The sequence below is a fragment of the Pempheris klunzingeri genome, chromosome 17, assembly GCF_042242105.1.
Source record: "Pempheris klunzingeri isolate RE-2024b chromosome 17, fPemKlu1.hap1, whole genome shotgun sequence".
In the NCBI taxonomy this organism is placed as follows: domain Eukaryota; kingdom Metazoa; phylum Chordata; class Actinopteri; order Acropomatiformes; family Pempheridae; genus Pempheris; species Pempheris klunzingeri.
The window spans coordinates 17559654-17575920 of record NC_092028.1 but is presented as its reverse complement, the minus strand read 5'-3'; positions in this window follow the sequence as shown (position 1 = coordinate 17575920).

The following is a 16267-nucleotide window of genomic DNA, read 5'->3' as shown; positions in this document are numbered from 1 at the left end:
GAGTCACCAAATCTAAAACAACAAGCAAACAAAGATGAAAGCAATACATTTAGAGCCAGTGTTATTTTCCAGGTTTCCTAGGTCCACAAGGATATTCAAAAGATTTATCCACATTCTAAAAATAAAAGCTTGTTATTTTTGCTTGGTTGGAAAAGAAATGTCGAATGCAAGTAACAGTGAGCGAACGTCAGAGTGGGAAAAAAAGGAAATGATAGCTGAAGAACAGCTGGGTGTAGCATGGGGCCTGGAAGCCACCCAATCCAGTTTGTATTGACTTTCTCATATGTGTTAATTGAAGTCTAAAGATAGAGTCGACTGGTTGTGACTCAAACTCTGCTGCAGCCACTTATAACCTTTCACTTCTCACCTGTGAATCAGCGTAGGGAGAGACACTGACTCCTAAAAGAGAAAGGCTTGTATTTGATTCATGTATTACTGGTGCTGCCCAGTGTCTGTGTCGGCATCAACTATAATATTTATTGTCTCTTTCAGTTATTATTTCTGTATTGCCCTCTGTTATTTTCAAATCAATTTTGGAAAGGCTATTATGACCATAAAACTGTACATCCTTTTTTAAGAGTTCTGGGATAATTCTCAGGATTTGTTTATCATTTAATTCAAGATGTGTGGTGCTATTAAACGGCCTTTTTGACAGCAGTCGGTATTTGATTGCCATCAGTGTGCCAGGATCTTGTGAGTTTACAAACCTGCATCATTACCGGATTAAGTTGACATAAGACAGCTGTCGGCTGGGTTCAGAGGGGTGACATTTAAATTATTCACTGCTCCCTCAGTCTGTACTCATCTCCTCTCCTCTAAGTATGCTTGAAATAAAAAAATTTAAAAATCAGACTGTACATGATATCCACAAAAGGTCTGACAAAAACTTCATAAGTCTTGGTATTTACCTTGATTTCATGGGAACCCCTGGTCGATGACCTTTTAGCCCTCTGTGGGGCACTGGGGATGAAATCAGATAGGTGTACTTAAGCCTGGTTGTTCAAGGCTTGAGCGATGGGTTTGTGTAACCTGGGTGGAGTGGACCTGTGCTACATCCTTGACTATTGGTCAGTAATTAAGCCAGTGTGTTCCCAGCTATACGTATAACAGGACACGTGCAGAATGGCTTGTTCGGCTAGTTACTCCCATAACACTGCCTGCACAGAAACATGAGGCAGGGAATATCAGGTATACGCTTGCCTATAGGGCAATGCATCCTTGCTCATCTCTTTGTATTTTATATAGTTGTGTAGAGAGTTTGATATTGATGAAATTATTGCATTTCTTGGTAAAAGCTGACATGCAGCAGGTCATGGCAGAAGCTTATCAGGCAGAGTTTCTATATTTGTTTGGTCAGAGAAAGAGAAACATTTTTTTGCTGTGAAATCTTTCAAACCTCGATGGCAAATACGCAGAGCCTGGCCGCTCAGCTGAGAACCAGTTCAGGGTCAGCCTGAGAAAACACAAGCATGCAGTGCATACAGTATGATGTGTCTTTTAGGTGCGATATCTTTTGTCGCTCTCTTCGGTCTTGAACCGTGTTTGTGTCCTGGCCTGTTTGCAGCCTGTTCTGTTGCTGGACCTCAGCACATGCACTGTCCTGGCAACATGGCCCTCAAGCAGAGTAAACACAGCAGCTGCAGCCCACTTAGGCCTTGGCCAATCACGCCCATTAGATTAATTTCCTTCTCAGCTATGTTTGCCTTCATCAATTAGTAAAGAGGACAGAAAAGACTGGGACAAAAAAGATGCAGCAGCCCTCTGTGAGGACACGGTGCTTCACGGCTGATGTTAATACAAAACTGTGATATTCTAACTGAATGTACGAGTAGCAGTAAATCTACATCTTAAATGTTGTTTCAGTTTTTGGTATAAGCACACCAAAGCCATGTTTTATCGTTAAGGCGCTAATTGACACAGATGAACTAGGACCATGGATTGTCTCCTTATTTTTATTGGTGAAAATACCATAAACGCTGAGGACGCTGAGTCTTTCTGCTGAGAGCAGCTACAGAGATTTTTTTTTCTAATGTTTTGTGGTGCATTTGCAATTTAAATCAAATGGCCGAAGTACACAAAAACAAGAGAAGACACACGCTGACTGACGGCAGTGATGTATTTGTTACTAAAGCACATACGCTAGTAATCTGACAGCAGACAGAACAGCAACATTCTTTTTGACTTGGATTCTTTTTGCATCCACTGTCACAAAGGGGATATTGGAAAAAAAGGTCGGTATATCTGCAGTAAATTGCCCTCAGAGCAAGGTCAAGAAAAGCCTGCTGGATTTCCTTGTTTTCTTTACTTTAGCTGTTCCCAACAATTCTCCCAGATATTACAGCCAATTTGTTGCTATTTTCAGTGATTCACACACACAAGATTGAAAAAAAGGCTTGAAAAAGTGCAATATTATTTTTTAATGATATTCCACTGTGATTTCTGTTGGTTCCACAACTTCTCCAAGCATTTTTGGCAAAAACCGCCATAACTCTTGAACCCATTTGTGCAACTGAAACCAGATTTGGTGATTTGATCACATATGCACAAGTCACTTCCAGGGGTCCTGCAAAATGTGGCATGATGATGGACACAACTCAGTTTTTTACAGAGCCAAGCAATTCCTAGAAAGGATTTTTGAATTATTTACAACACAGATTAAAATGTCTATTTTTACTGGTGTATAGCCACAAAGTAGTTGATGCACATCCTAATATTCCATCAGGTGCGTCGGCAAAAACCAAACATAGACTTCACCTGATTCAGCACAGGTGTGGGTCCTAGAAAGAGCCCAGAATTACGTCGGACGCATACATGCTTACGTAACTGCAAGTTGCTTTGCTCTTGGTTTTGTGCAGCTTTGAGGGAGGTTTGTGCTCCCTGACGACTGAGTTACGTACAATGTGCAATATGTATTATTCCTTGCTATGCAGATTTGACAAGATAAACTGTAGCAAAGAATACTCCATCATGTGGAGTTATTTTGTTTCCTTCCTCCAATAAATGAGCTGTTTTTTGGGTCCATGTAATTCATTAAAATGCCCCACTTTGCATACTAAAATACAAAGATAGAAAGACAGTCATTTATTTTTCATACTAAGGACAGAATATTACATGTATAATAGTGACTTGAGCCTGCAAGTCTATTCGGCTGTCCTTACTGGAACAAGCAAGAAAGGAAAATCGTTGATCTTTTTATGCTCCACAGATGAATAATTTGTTTAAACTATCAATATTCTCTCTGCCAAATCACTATTGTTTAATTCAGAGACATAAAATCTGCCACTACGGAGAGATAAAACTGGTGCAGGCGAGACCACATGACCTTGTATGCTGAGGGGAGGCGGGTTCATTCTGCGTTAACATGGCGTGAGACTTGGGGCTGTTGCGTGTCAGGCCGGGCCATCTTGCAGAGAAACCGTTGAATGAAACAAAAGAGCCTGCAGTTTCCAATACAAAGGCATCAGGTTTCAGAGCCAATCAGAGTCTGGCCTCAGTCTGGGTTCAGCTTGCAGACCACCTGTATGTTTTGATAAACCAGCAATCTGTCAACTGTCTTATCATCTGTAGCATGCAGACTGAAGTCTGCCTCTGCCCTGCATGACGTACAACGCGAGGTTGTAAATATGTGATGCAAAACATCTCTCTTTTTGATGATATGATAAGTAGGGCAACACCTGTGTTGTTAGTGTTGTGACCTGCGTTAGGCGCCAGTTTCATTTCTCGCACTGAGGGAAACAGAGCCATGAAATTATCACGATTGATCTGCAAGTGTAATTTTAGCCTTTTGAGAAATGATGGCAGAGGAACTCTTATGAAGACAGAATAGTTTAAAACTATCAGCAGTGTATTTTCAGATTTCCATCAGAAATGATCCAGCATTGGTCGATAACCTCACATACACCGAACAGACGGCGGTTCAGAGGGTTCTCCTCGTCTGACCTCTCTGAACTTGATTTCTTCTGAACAGGTGGTTATTTTCCTAATGCACTGAAGAGCAGCGAACAAACAGACAAACTCATCTGATTATGTGGACATGGAGACCTGAACTCACCTTACAGAGGGATGTCAGGCAGATCAATATGCATTATAGCTTCTTGAAACAACCCACAGAACAGGCTAATCCCCAACGCCGCCAACCAGCATTTAAGCCTCCCCTCAGTCCTACAGGGCTGCTCACCATGTGTCAACTTGTAGGTTTGCAACTTTACTGATTTGGTACACTCTCACAGCTCTCATCCAGCCAGCTGTAGCAAAGCTGCACCTCTTAGCACCAAACAGCAGAGAAAATTAGCAGAGTGCAACATTTAGTAGCTAAAGACATGGACATAAAAACACGACTAAATGAATCATAACGTGGCTTCGTTTCTGCAGGATTTGTCTACAAGCAGCAGTTTGCCAACACTTTCACCATATCAGCTGTGTGTGCATATGTGTGTATATATATATATATATATATATATAGATATAATTTTGTTAACAGGTCCCCCAAATTAAGCCTTGCTTTCTCCCTTCCTATATCGATAGAGGTGACCCCTACATAACACGCAGTAAATATTGTTTTAATGTGGATAACTTCTTATTCAGAGGTGTATGTTATAGTAATGTAAGATGAATGTTTCCTTGTGAGTCTGCAGACAAAGGACCTCAGTCAAAGGCACTTTTGGAAAATTGGCCGTAGGTGCTTTACTGTTTCCATGAGGCATTCTGCAGACTTGTATCAAAGGTAATGGTCTATTCCAAAGCTGTGTTACTTCACAGAGCAGCGTAGTTGGTAAATGTGACTACCACTGAGTGATCTTATAAATGCTTAACCTTCAACGTCAGTGAGCTGCTGCCCTTTGCAGCACTGTTTACGCAACCCTAATAGCTTCATGCAGAGACAAAAATGAGACGGGGGGGATGAAGAAAGGCAGGAAGGAAAGGTAGCAAGTCTTTGGGAAAGATGGATATATTTGATTTCACCTCACACACACATGTAAACACACCTTTAATACCAAATATTAATAGCATCATTTGAACCTCCCTCCGGCCAGTTATGTCAACATTTAACATCCCCCTTCACCACCCCCCTACAAATATTACATAAACTTCCCACCTGAGCCGGCTCAGGTGCCTGAGCTGCTGAATGACACATTCAAGATGCCCAAACCATGAGTCAAGGCTCTAATATTCTCTGTAAAACATAGGGGCCATGCAGTTTGTTTAAAGAAATCTTTGTAGAAATCTAAATTTCAGCAGAGTCTAAGCATCATTCCCAAGTGTTGGGTGCAATGACACCCAACTGACACCCAAAATGCTCCCCCTCTGTCGCTGATAGCAGCTGATAGCAGCTGATAGCAGGTCTCCAAAGGTTGTGCGTCACACAGATCATCACAGTTTAGTTCTCAATCTGTTCTGATTAATCCTGCTAAAAGCCTACCCATCACTCACTGAACCCAACAGGCATTATATGACGAGGAGTGACAGGAGTGATAGTTTAAGTGACATTTACATTCACCGCTGCACAAGTTTTGACTTATTGCTATACATTATCATTTTAAAACTTTATCATTTTCACATTCAGTCCTTGCATGAGAGCAGATCTCTCCAGGTGTTGCAGCTCGAATCAGCAGCGCAGGGTTTCATAACACACCCACAGCAGACACATGGCCTGCACTGCCTCTGTTTTTGTTTACATCTACGTTGTGTGACCAGTGCCTGTTCTGACTCAGCATGATGCCAATTCCGCCAACCGCTGGGAGGGTTAGCGCTCAGTGGTCAGTGCAGAAATTCCTACTGTTCGACTAATAAGCCGTATATGCACGTTCTTTTCAAATAATTACTTTGGCAGCATGCACAGGCATGCTTACTGCGCCTGTACAGTGGGCTTCAAGTTGGACTCATGATAGCCTTCATAATAAACTCTGAACTGTGTGTGTGTGTGCGCGCATCTGTGTGTGTCTTTGGGCTGATTTGCTTAAACACATTTTTTTCTTTTTTGTTTGATCAGATATGTAAACAGGAAGCTCTCACATGATAGCCACAAACCACACATAAATACAATTAGACACGCACACACACGCACACACACACACACACACACACACACACACTTACACATAAACACACACACCCACTAATTTAGGAAATACTGATTGACACCTTCAGAAGCTTACAATTTATTTTCTCAATAGAAAAGAATTATACCTGAAGAAGATGTTACAACAGTAAAAAGATGACAGTAGACAGACACTTCAATATTTAATTAAGAAATTAAAAGATAAGAGGCAGAAACAGCATGCACTCAATGATTGATTGAATCCTCAAGCCAGTTAGAGTTACAACTAAAATCTCCTGACCTTCACCAAATATTAGCAAAATAAATAAATACTGGTCAAATGACCATTCTGTAAAAGTGTTGCATCATGGAAACTGCTGCTCCTGAACTATAAATAACTGTATCCTGGACTGTGAAAGCTATTGTGTATTAGTTTGATTTCTTAAGCCTTGACCTGAGTGGGCCGGCTTATGGCTGACAAGGTCACGTACCAAGTCTCAGGTTAATTTTACATTCAAGGACTGCTTGCCCCAATGTTTGTATGATTTGTATCCTGCAAACTAAACTAGTAAACAGCAAATTATTCAGCCATGCTGTGGCTAATAGGAGCCATGGAAGACAGGGTCAAGGCCACTAGAGACCACACAAAGAATCAAACAACATTTTTAACCGTTTGATTCAGCATGCAAGTGCACATCCCAATAAGATCTTTTATCCATTCAAGCAACAAAACCATGTAACATATGACCTTTCATATTTTATGTATTGCGAAAGCAGCACCTTAGAGTGTGTGTGTGTGTGTGTGTGTGTGTGTCTGTGTGTGTGTGAGTCAAATATGATGCTCATTAAAAGTAAACCATGTGGTATATCACCTCCTAACAATCCCACTGATTTCATTTAATGTGAGATATGTCTTTTTTTTTTACAAGTTATCATCATTCAGCAGATTATTTAATGTTTACTGTTAAAGCCGTGGCTGCTGTGAAAAGACCTGCAGAAACTGCAAGACCCGCAGCTCTCTGTCGCTCACCAGCTAATTAGCCCACAGTGAGAAAAGCTCCTGCTGTTCACAGCCAGACTCTTCATCTTTGTACCTCCCTTTGTACCACCAGCAGTGGAAGGCCTCCGGTGAGGCAGCACTGCTTCCTTATCCAATTCAGCCATTTCCTCATCCAGCCACATGGTTCCTGCCAAATGTCATTCAATAAATAATGTAATTTTCATTCATTCTTTTGTCTCCCTGGTTGCAGTGCTCCACGTAAACTTCATCAAACCAAATCACATAATTCCTATTTTGTTGTTGTTCCAAATCTTTTTATTATGTCCCAGAGTAAGAAATATATTAGAAAAAAATGGCAGGGGTTGAACTTTACCAGCTGCATGCAGAGAAATCAGCTCATCCACCTATTCCCTTGTGTGAGTGCAGCTGCTGCATTAATCTGTCTGCAGATCCTCATGAAACAAGTCTTAAAATATTCCTTCAGTTGGAGCAACTTTTGGACTCCCTCTGTATTCTGGTGTTTAAACCATCAGATCATCAAATCACAAATGATAAATAAAATATGCAAGATTGATCTACAATATATATATATGACTCCTCTAGACTTTGCAAATATTATAGGATGGAATTCCTGAAATTCTAAAGGTGAAAGAAGTTATTCCACAGGGGTTATGACTCTCAAAGGTGGAGCCTACGACGTAAGCACAAGTGTAACTAACCTGGTTGTGATTGGCCAGTGGGCCCCGGAGCGGAGCACAGACGCAGCACGCTCTCATATCTAATTCAGTGCATAACTGTCCTGCTGCAGTCTGGGAGTAATAGTTAATTAAAACAAATATCAATGCTTCGCTGTAGACATTCCCTATCATTTTCTTGGTTAAACTAAATGTAGAAAATCCTAAAATCTGATAAATGATGATACAAGATCAGATAAGTAAGATACATTTCCCATAGCAAGACACTAACTTAAAAAAAAGTCTCACAGCACAAAACTTATCATTTAATGTAATTTTTTTTATTTGGATGTATTTTAAGTGCTGTAAAGTGTATTAGTTTGATATCATTAGATTTTGCCCCACTAAGCTTTACTGATTTAAATTGTAGTCTGTGGTGCAAACAGTACTTTCCCCTTGTACAGCCAATCATGATGTCATGTTGAATAACATCATATGTAAATGCAGGTGCACATGCGAGCTCATCTGACTCAGACAGTGCTGACGGCAGGTAAAAAAATCCAAAAAAATTGTACCTTACCACCGGACCACGCAGCAGAAGACTTAATTATTTTTTGCCCAAAGCACTCTGCGCCAACCTCTACTTCTGTTCTTGATTACAATTCGGTCTGAATTTTACTGTGCCAATTAATTTGTGGTGGTGTCACTGCTGAGAAATGTTAAGGCCCACGTGCAGACACATACTTAGATTCCTCCTGTACCAACGATGTGTGAATGGGTGAATGAGGATGTAGTGTAAAAGCACTTTGAGTGGTCGAAATGACCATTTACCATTTACATGGGGACAAGAAAGTTTTTGATCCCACTGACAAGAGACAGTGAGGTGACAAACTGGGCACGCCTGCTCCAGCAGCATTAACAATCTAGAGAACAAGGAGTGTGTCTTCTATTTATAGTAAGTAGCTAATGACTGAACTAAGAACAGCCGTGCAGAAAGATGTCTAATGATCATTTGAGCAGTGGCCAATACTTGAGGCAGGCGGAGACAGTACAGGTGTTCTGAAAGCACAAACCTTAATTTGACTGAGATTATATTAATTTTGGAATGTGCCATAAACTAATCTAATGAACATCAGGTGAACGTGCAGGACAGTGGGCCCCCAGGACCAGGACTGGGAAACACTGCTGTAAGCCTTGCACCCTCTTATTATATTACTTTATTATCAAACCACTGAAGCACATAAGCTGTGCCTTGCTGTCTGCATGTTGGTCCTTCCTCTGTGTTTCTGTTTCCCCTGTGTGCCAATCAGCTATTACAGAAGAAGCTAAAAGGAATTCAGCCGTCATTCATTTTATTTACATCTGTGGTTTTCTCACTCGTTCTGGGAGAAAGGCCTATGCTATAGCCTATGGCAGCAGACAATGGTGGAGACTTGGACTTGCATCCCTGACACCAAAAATGTGTAGTGATTGGACTGAAGCTTGTGTGCAAAGAAGTGAAGAATCAATCACTGATAGCACTGATTGGAGTGCTCTTATTTGGGGCATACAGGCCAGGCTTTATGAGCACTGAGGACATTTTCAGAAACAGTTCACAGAGCGTAACAACTACATAGGCTTCTGTTTCCATTGAAGAGTCTGTCACAGTGAATTTAATCTTAATGCTTGCACATGAATACACAGCAATCATAAATGAGAATTTCTCCTCCAAACACAGGTCCACCATTAACTATTTTTGCAGATTACTGAAGTGATATGTTGCTTTATGTTAAAAAGATCAGACTAACAGTGTGAGCAGCATGATGAAAGTGAGTGGCACTGAGCAAATAGACAAGGTCATCTCTGCCTGCCTGACTGTCTGACTCTTTGCCCTTCTACTGGCACCTTCTTCACTCAGAGTGCTGATAAATGCGAGGACAACTCAATATAAACATCAGCGAGAGCACAAATACACACATTAAGCCACATTTTGGTCGGAAGAGGGAGGGATTGCAGTGACAGTATGATTGTTTGGATAGGTAAGGAGGTGTGAGCAGTCAAAATTATCCAACGTTCCATGAGGAAATGACCAGAATAGATAGATTTGCTCTCATGTTCCTGCTAAATTTGGCAAGTCTGTACATTCTTGGACCATGTGAAAGGATAAGGGAACACAAGGCCATGTCCTGCAATCTGTGTGATGTTGGCTAACTGGAACGCTTGGGCTCTCAACAGCCATTACCAGCAGCGGGACCACACAGTGCACTGACTAAATGACAGGCTGGGTCAATACCCTCTGCCTGTTAGCCTAGCCACTGGACCAAGCTAATTATGTATAATTGTTCCGTGCTGTTCTGTGTGCATTAGTGACTCTGAGATAGCCACGACCTCAGTATGGAGGAAGCAATGTTCGGTAATGTGACAGTGGACAGGTGAACAGGTGCAAACAGCCGCTGTACATAACATACGTACTCACGCCCATATGGACCTGTATGAACTCCATACACACATGCAGATACTGAACTTCCGTGCACTCTCTTACCTGAGCTCTCACCTTAGCCCACAAGTCATCTCAGTTCGCTCTGCGTCATGGCAGCTTTTGTGTTCGGAGAATCCTTCATATCTTAATTTGACCAACCATGTTTATGGAGCATGATAGTGATCAACATCCCCAATGAGCAACGCTGTGCACCCAGTGTTTCTCTGACCTGGGGGAACCTCGCTGTTTAAGCCTCGCTGAGTGCAAAGTGTACTGATGTGTATCTGACAACACTGTTTAATTACTTAGGAAAATAAAAAAGGAAGTTTGTGGCTGTGAAGAGTTGCAGGGATTTAACCAGCGACTCTAAACCATCTTAGTTTCCAAATTGGAAACATTAAGAGGGTAGGAATATAACAACACTTTGAAAATGTAGCAAAGCAGAATGCAAACTACGTGCTTGGCTGAAAATGAGAATATCTCATTTTTGTTTTATTAGTACATCTTTTTATTCACCGTCTTAAGAGGAAACAGACAAGGACAAACACATGAAGTGCAGCATGTGCCACATTTTCAACTCTGAAGTAAAAAAAATGTAGGGTGTTATCTTTCCATTTACAAATGTATGATGTATTCAATAACTTTACATTTTTGTAAAGTAAATATCTCTCTGGGGACCCAGGTCCACGATCACAGCGTCCTGAATGCTTAAATACAAAGAGAAGTTTTCACCAGTGTTCTCAGTAGCACTATAAAGAACTACACAGCAGAATGTGCATCTTAGAGTAGACCTGTGCTTCTCTCAGGTGTTCTTGCTGCCTTCACAACTCATGTCTGTTCTGAAATAGACGTTACATGACCTACAGGTCGATAACATTTAGCGAATGTTACTAATCGAGTTAAGATCCTCCTCCTGAACAAGACTTACTTGTTTAATTTGATATTGGAGCGAAAAAGTTCTTTCCATGTGTAAATAACAGTTACATCGGTCAAGAAAAACCTTTTCCCACCATATGTTCTGTGAAATGGTGAATTTGGAATGTGCGTGTTCCAACCACGTAGAGCGTGGCCACCTTGTTGACACGTTTCCATGTATGCATGGTCATATAGTTGCTTTTATGGTCAAGAGCATTGAGCTTGTAATGGACAGGAGCCTAAATGTATATGGCATATTGTCCTCACAGTCATTCGGCACCCTGCTCACTAACTTAATGGTATAATGATAAATGTTGTGTAATCAAACTGGAGAAGAGGCTGCAGGCGCTACATTCAGCATTTTTGTGTTACAGTGGCAACAGTTGATTTGTGTTGCTTAGTAACCCCAGGAAATAAATGCATGTCTAAATGCATATTGGAGGATTAGATGAAGGGATGCTGGATGCTGAGAAGATGTTACCATTAAATGTGATTAGCGTGGCTATCCTATGTGTGTGTTAATCCAAACTAGCTGTCTTCACGCCCCCCCACATGTTCATTTTTCATGGCCCGCCTCTGAAGATCAACTCACAGTTTGTTTGTTTATTAGTAACACAGTGAAAAGAAGCTTATGTAACTACCCAATGGAAGAAACCCCCCTACTGCTCTATTGTCCATCAAAATTAAATAACACTCACAGTGTGCATGTTTAAAAAAACTTTTATTTTATGTGTTGGCTGCACAAGCCAATACCCATACATTCACATCCTTGCAGGCACAATGTATCAACACACTGCACTGTATGTGTCCCTGACAGCTTAGCTCTCACGGTTACAGTTTGTTGCTCTGACCCTGAGTGGAAATATCTCCAGGGACTGTGTGTACGCAGCTAAGCAGGGACACACTGAGTCTGGAACTTTAAACTCTCTTTAAACTCACTCACTGCCACTCAGTCATTCTTATCAAGCCGCAGATTCACCACGAGGAGGAACTCGTTATTGTCAGGACAGTTTGACGAATGACAACAAGAGCAGCCTTTTAGAAAGGAAATCAATGGATGCAGTTTAGACCTGCAGATGTATATTGTTGTTGGCGCCTATGGGGAAAGAAAGTAATAGCTGCTGGAACACCTTTGCCACCTGCAGGCAATGAGAAGCTATAGATGTTGACAAACTAAATATGTAATATGCATTCAAAGAAAGAAAAGCCCACTACTGTGCCCATAAACTTCTTATTTACTGCTTCTAAGACAACCTGAGCGACTGACAGGTCAACCCCGTGAGTGTTGTTTGGTTAGGTTTCATTTGAGTTCAAATTACGCCCTCATTAAGGTGAGTGCTTGTCGTGGTTACAGCTGTAACCATCTGGTTATGGTCAACTGGTAGGAAATAGGGAAAGAACAGCAGTCTCCTGTTGTTTTGTTACACACCAAAATCCTTCCCAACACAAACGTTGTCATTTTGGGGCATGTGCTGAAACTACAGCGTATTTCCCTGTGTTTTTCATTTGCCTGTTGTGACAGCATTGCTTTCCGTTTCTCTGTGTATGATGTTCAGAGGGACCGGCCATATGATCAAGCTTTTTCAGTCATGTCCAACACACAATATGTGAATCAGACCTAAGAGTCTACTTCAAGTATTCAGCACTAATACTGACACTTCATCTTTATTGTTTCTTTTCTTCTGGCCACTCCATTTTTTCTCCTTTGGACAAATAAAATGTGGCTGGGTAGATATAAAATATTGTTCTCATTAATTTGCAGAAAATCTGATTAGGTTAATGATTTTATTACTCTATATCTAAGTACATCTACGTCTTTTTTTTTTTTGTTTATTTCCATCTGAATTTTGTTTGGATGTACACATACACATGGATACACATACTGCACATCCACTCACATTAATTTATTTTCATTGTCTCTTTGTTATTGTCATTGTTATTATGGTACACATGTACAAAGCAGAATGAATATCTACACAAACACTTATAACACAGACTCACATATAACAGTCATCCATATACCCACTGCCCGTATTGAATGTAAGCAACAAAGTTAAAATGTGTTTGTACGCACAGGATGTACCATAATAATTAGCAGCCTGGGTTTATAATGAGCCGTAATTATTCACTATATGTGCAATGAGACCTTGTTTTAATCATCATAATGACATGCATATTCACTCCACAGTCACAACCTGTGTTTTAAGCACATCTGCAGATCATGTGAGGATTTAAATCAACCTTTCATAATTGTATTACAATTTGAACATGAGGTATTCTTTCTGGACTGTTTGAAAAAATAGAAAAAAATTGTAATATTTGTTTACTAAGGCATTGTAAGAAACAAAACAAATGTCAGAATAAAAGAAAAAAAAGTGTGTATTCTGAGATAAAGTCAATATTGTGAGAAACAAAATATGGATTTGAAATATGGAAAGAGTCTAAACCCTTTTTTCCCTTAATGCACAGGCCAAAATCAGTACCTGCATCTATGTTTTTTTTGTTGTATTTACTTCTGTTTTAAGGTTCACATTTTGTCCCGTTTACATGTGAAACAATGCTCGCTGTCCAAGCTATTCCTGCGAGCAAGTACACAACATTTTGGTGTTGCTATTAACATTAACAAGGACTAAGTAGGAACATGCAGTGGCTGGAACATACGCAGGAAGTGAGTAGCCCTGAACAAGGAGTTTCAGCCACAACGGCAGGAGCAGCTGGGAGGGAGGGCCGTTACCCAAGACTGTACTACCCCAGAACAGCTAGAGACAAGGACACACCTGCCCTCATATAGACGTCCACTGGTGCATTTGTTATTGTTGGATCCAATGACCCATAACAACTGCATATAGAAAAGTTCACTTAAGTCTAAGAGGATTAGTAGTAATTATATGCATATCCTTGATTCAAGCTACAAATGATCACGTTCACCGTGCTTCACCTCCCTAGTACAAAAGCTTGATAAGTGCTGAAAGAATCCTTCCCTCAGCTCCCTCTGGATTTTCTCACAACATTTAACATGAATCCTCTATTCCAAGAAGAAGAGAACAGACGTAGAAATGTGCTATTAGTGGACTCTATTTCTGTCGATGTGTCTGTGTGTCTGTCAGAAGAAAAGAGAAAAACTTTAACTCCCTTTATGCATGACCGGCTGTATTATTTACACGTTAAACGTTTATCATTGTAGCCATGGTAAAACAGTGAGCTGACAAACACAGAAAATCAATGGAATAAACTCAAACCAGTGTGTAACAGGATGAAACATGGCATTATGAGCTCACTCTCACTCTTTGCCTCATTAATTAGCAGGTTATTTGCTGTATAATGAATAAAATAGTTTGAAGCAGTGAGCAGTGGATCTCTTCATAGCAGGTACAATAGAGAAAAAATGCAATTTTATAGTTGCCTTGACCATAAAATTCTGTCCTTTCAAGGGGATGTGGAACAAAGCATAGACAGAGACAAACAAATGAGAAAAGTGCTGACTTTCATGAACTCGGTGGTAGCAACACAAGACCTTCACGCTAAGGCCATCACAGTAAAAGCACAATTAAAAGAGCAGAACATTATCCCAGGTGCTTAGCACAGCCTGGGCCGAAAGTAGAACCTGTAGTGGAAAAGGTTAAGAGGAGAGGACGCCTAGATCTGGCTCGCGAAGACACACACACACACACACACACACACACAGTGGACAGGCTGTTCTCTCTCACTCAGCAGACCAAGCACAGACATATGTGTGTGTGTGTGTGTGTGTGTGTGTGTGTGTGTGTGTGTGCACGCACTCTCGTTGTGCACATCTTTACACCTTGCTGATTCCTGTTGAGTTTTTTTTCCTTCCTTTCTCTTGTGTCTCTATCAGAACAACTGAGCTGCACACTCAAGTACGCACACACACACACACACACACACACACAAAACACACACATACTGGTCCTGTTTGCATTTAGCACAGGCAAAATCGCTTTTTCCATTATTTAGAAAAAAAGGAAAACTGTGATCTTTCTCCCACTCGCCACTTAGGACATCCACCTCCCCAGACATCACCGTCAGATCTCCTTTAAGCCCCGTCAGTAATATGCAAGGACAGGTGAACAGTGCTGTTTCGGACGATGATAAAACCTTATGTCTACGTATGAGAACATCCTATTCCTCTGCTTCAGCGTCGAACATATTAGCTAATCCCGTTGAAGTGTAGATGAGTTGGTGGTGGGTGGCGTGGAATAGAAAAACAGCTCATTTCTGAAAATACAGACATATTTCCTATCACGGCCGGGCTTCATTCATTGTATAGACCATTTTTCTTAATTTTCATGCTTATTCATTATATTTAATGGCCATTGTCTAATCCTCCGACAGGCAGGTATCATTCACTTCATTTTCTCTTAGTGATAACAATTACAGGTTCTTGTTGGTTCCGTTAAATGGGATTATAACCCCACGTTCCTTGTTTTTGTTCCCTCATCATCAGGCAGTGGAAGAAGTCCTTGTATCTTCTAAAAAAGGAAATGAAATGAAGACGAGAGTGAAATATAGAGTCTCAACAACAAATGCTGTACCCGAACAGAACAGTTCTTCTCTTCTCTGGAACATAAATGTACATAACACAGATCTAAACTGGGGCAGTTTCTTGCTGTGTTGCCTCACAGCAAGAAGGTCCCAGGTTCGAATCCAGGTTTACATTGTACGGACTTTATATGCTTTGCTGTAAAGAGTGTGAAACATGTCGTGCAATTTTTCCAGTACAGTCACAGAAAATTCAGAAAGGCTCAGAACAAATGACACGTTTCTCTGACTGTGGCCAGTTTGTCTGTACATGCAGGAGACAAGAGGTGGGGAGCTGTTCGTACAGCTATCAGCACATCTGACAGACAGTGTGTGTGAAACTAGTGTGTCAAACCAGCTGTAGTAGAATGTGGGATGCTGGTGCGAATCCTCTGACAGCTGTGGTCAGTGGAAGGAAACACTTGGAGTGAATGTTCCTTTACACACTTAGAGACACTTTCCATTTTTACACTTTGTACTTTGTATTTTGTATTGTTGTGTCAACTTTGTACTGTAATCAATAAAGTTGATCTTATCTTATCTTAATTTGTGGCTAATTATCACCAATGTGCACTGACTGTCGTTAAACTGACTAATATGGCAGTTTAAGCAGTGATATTATATCTTAGTAAATTCAAATCTAT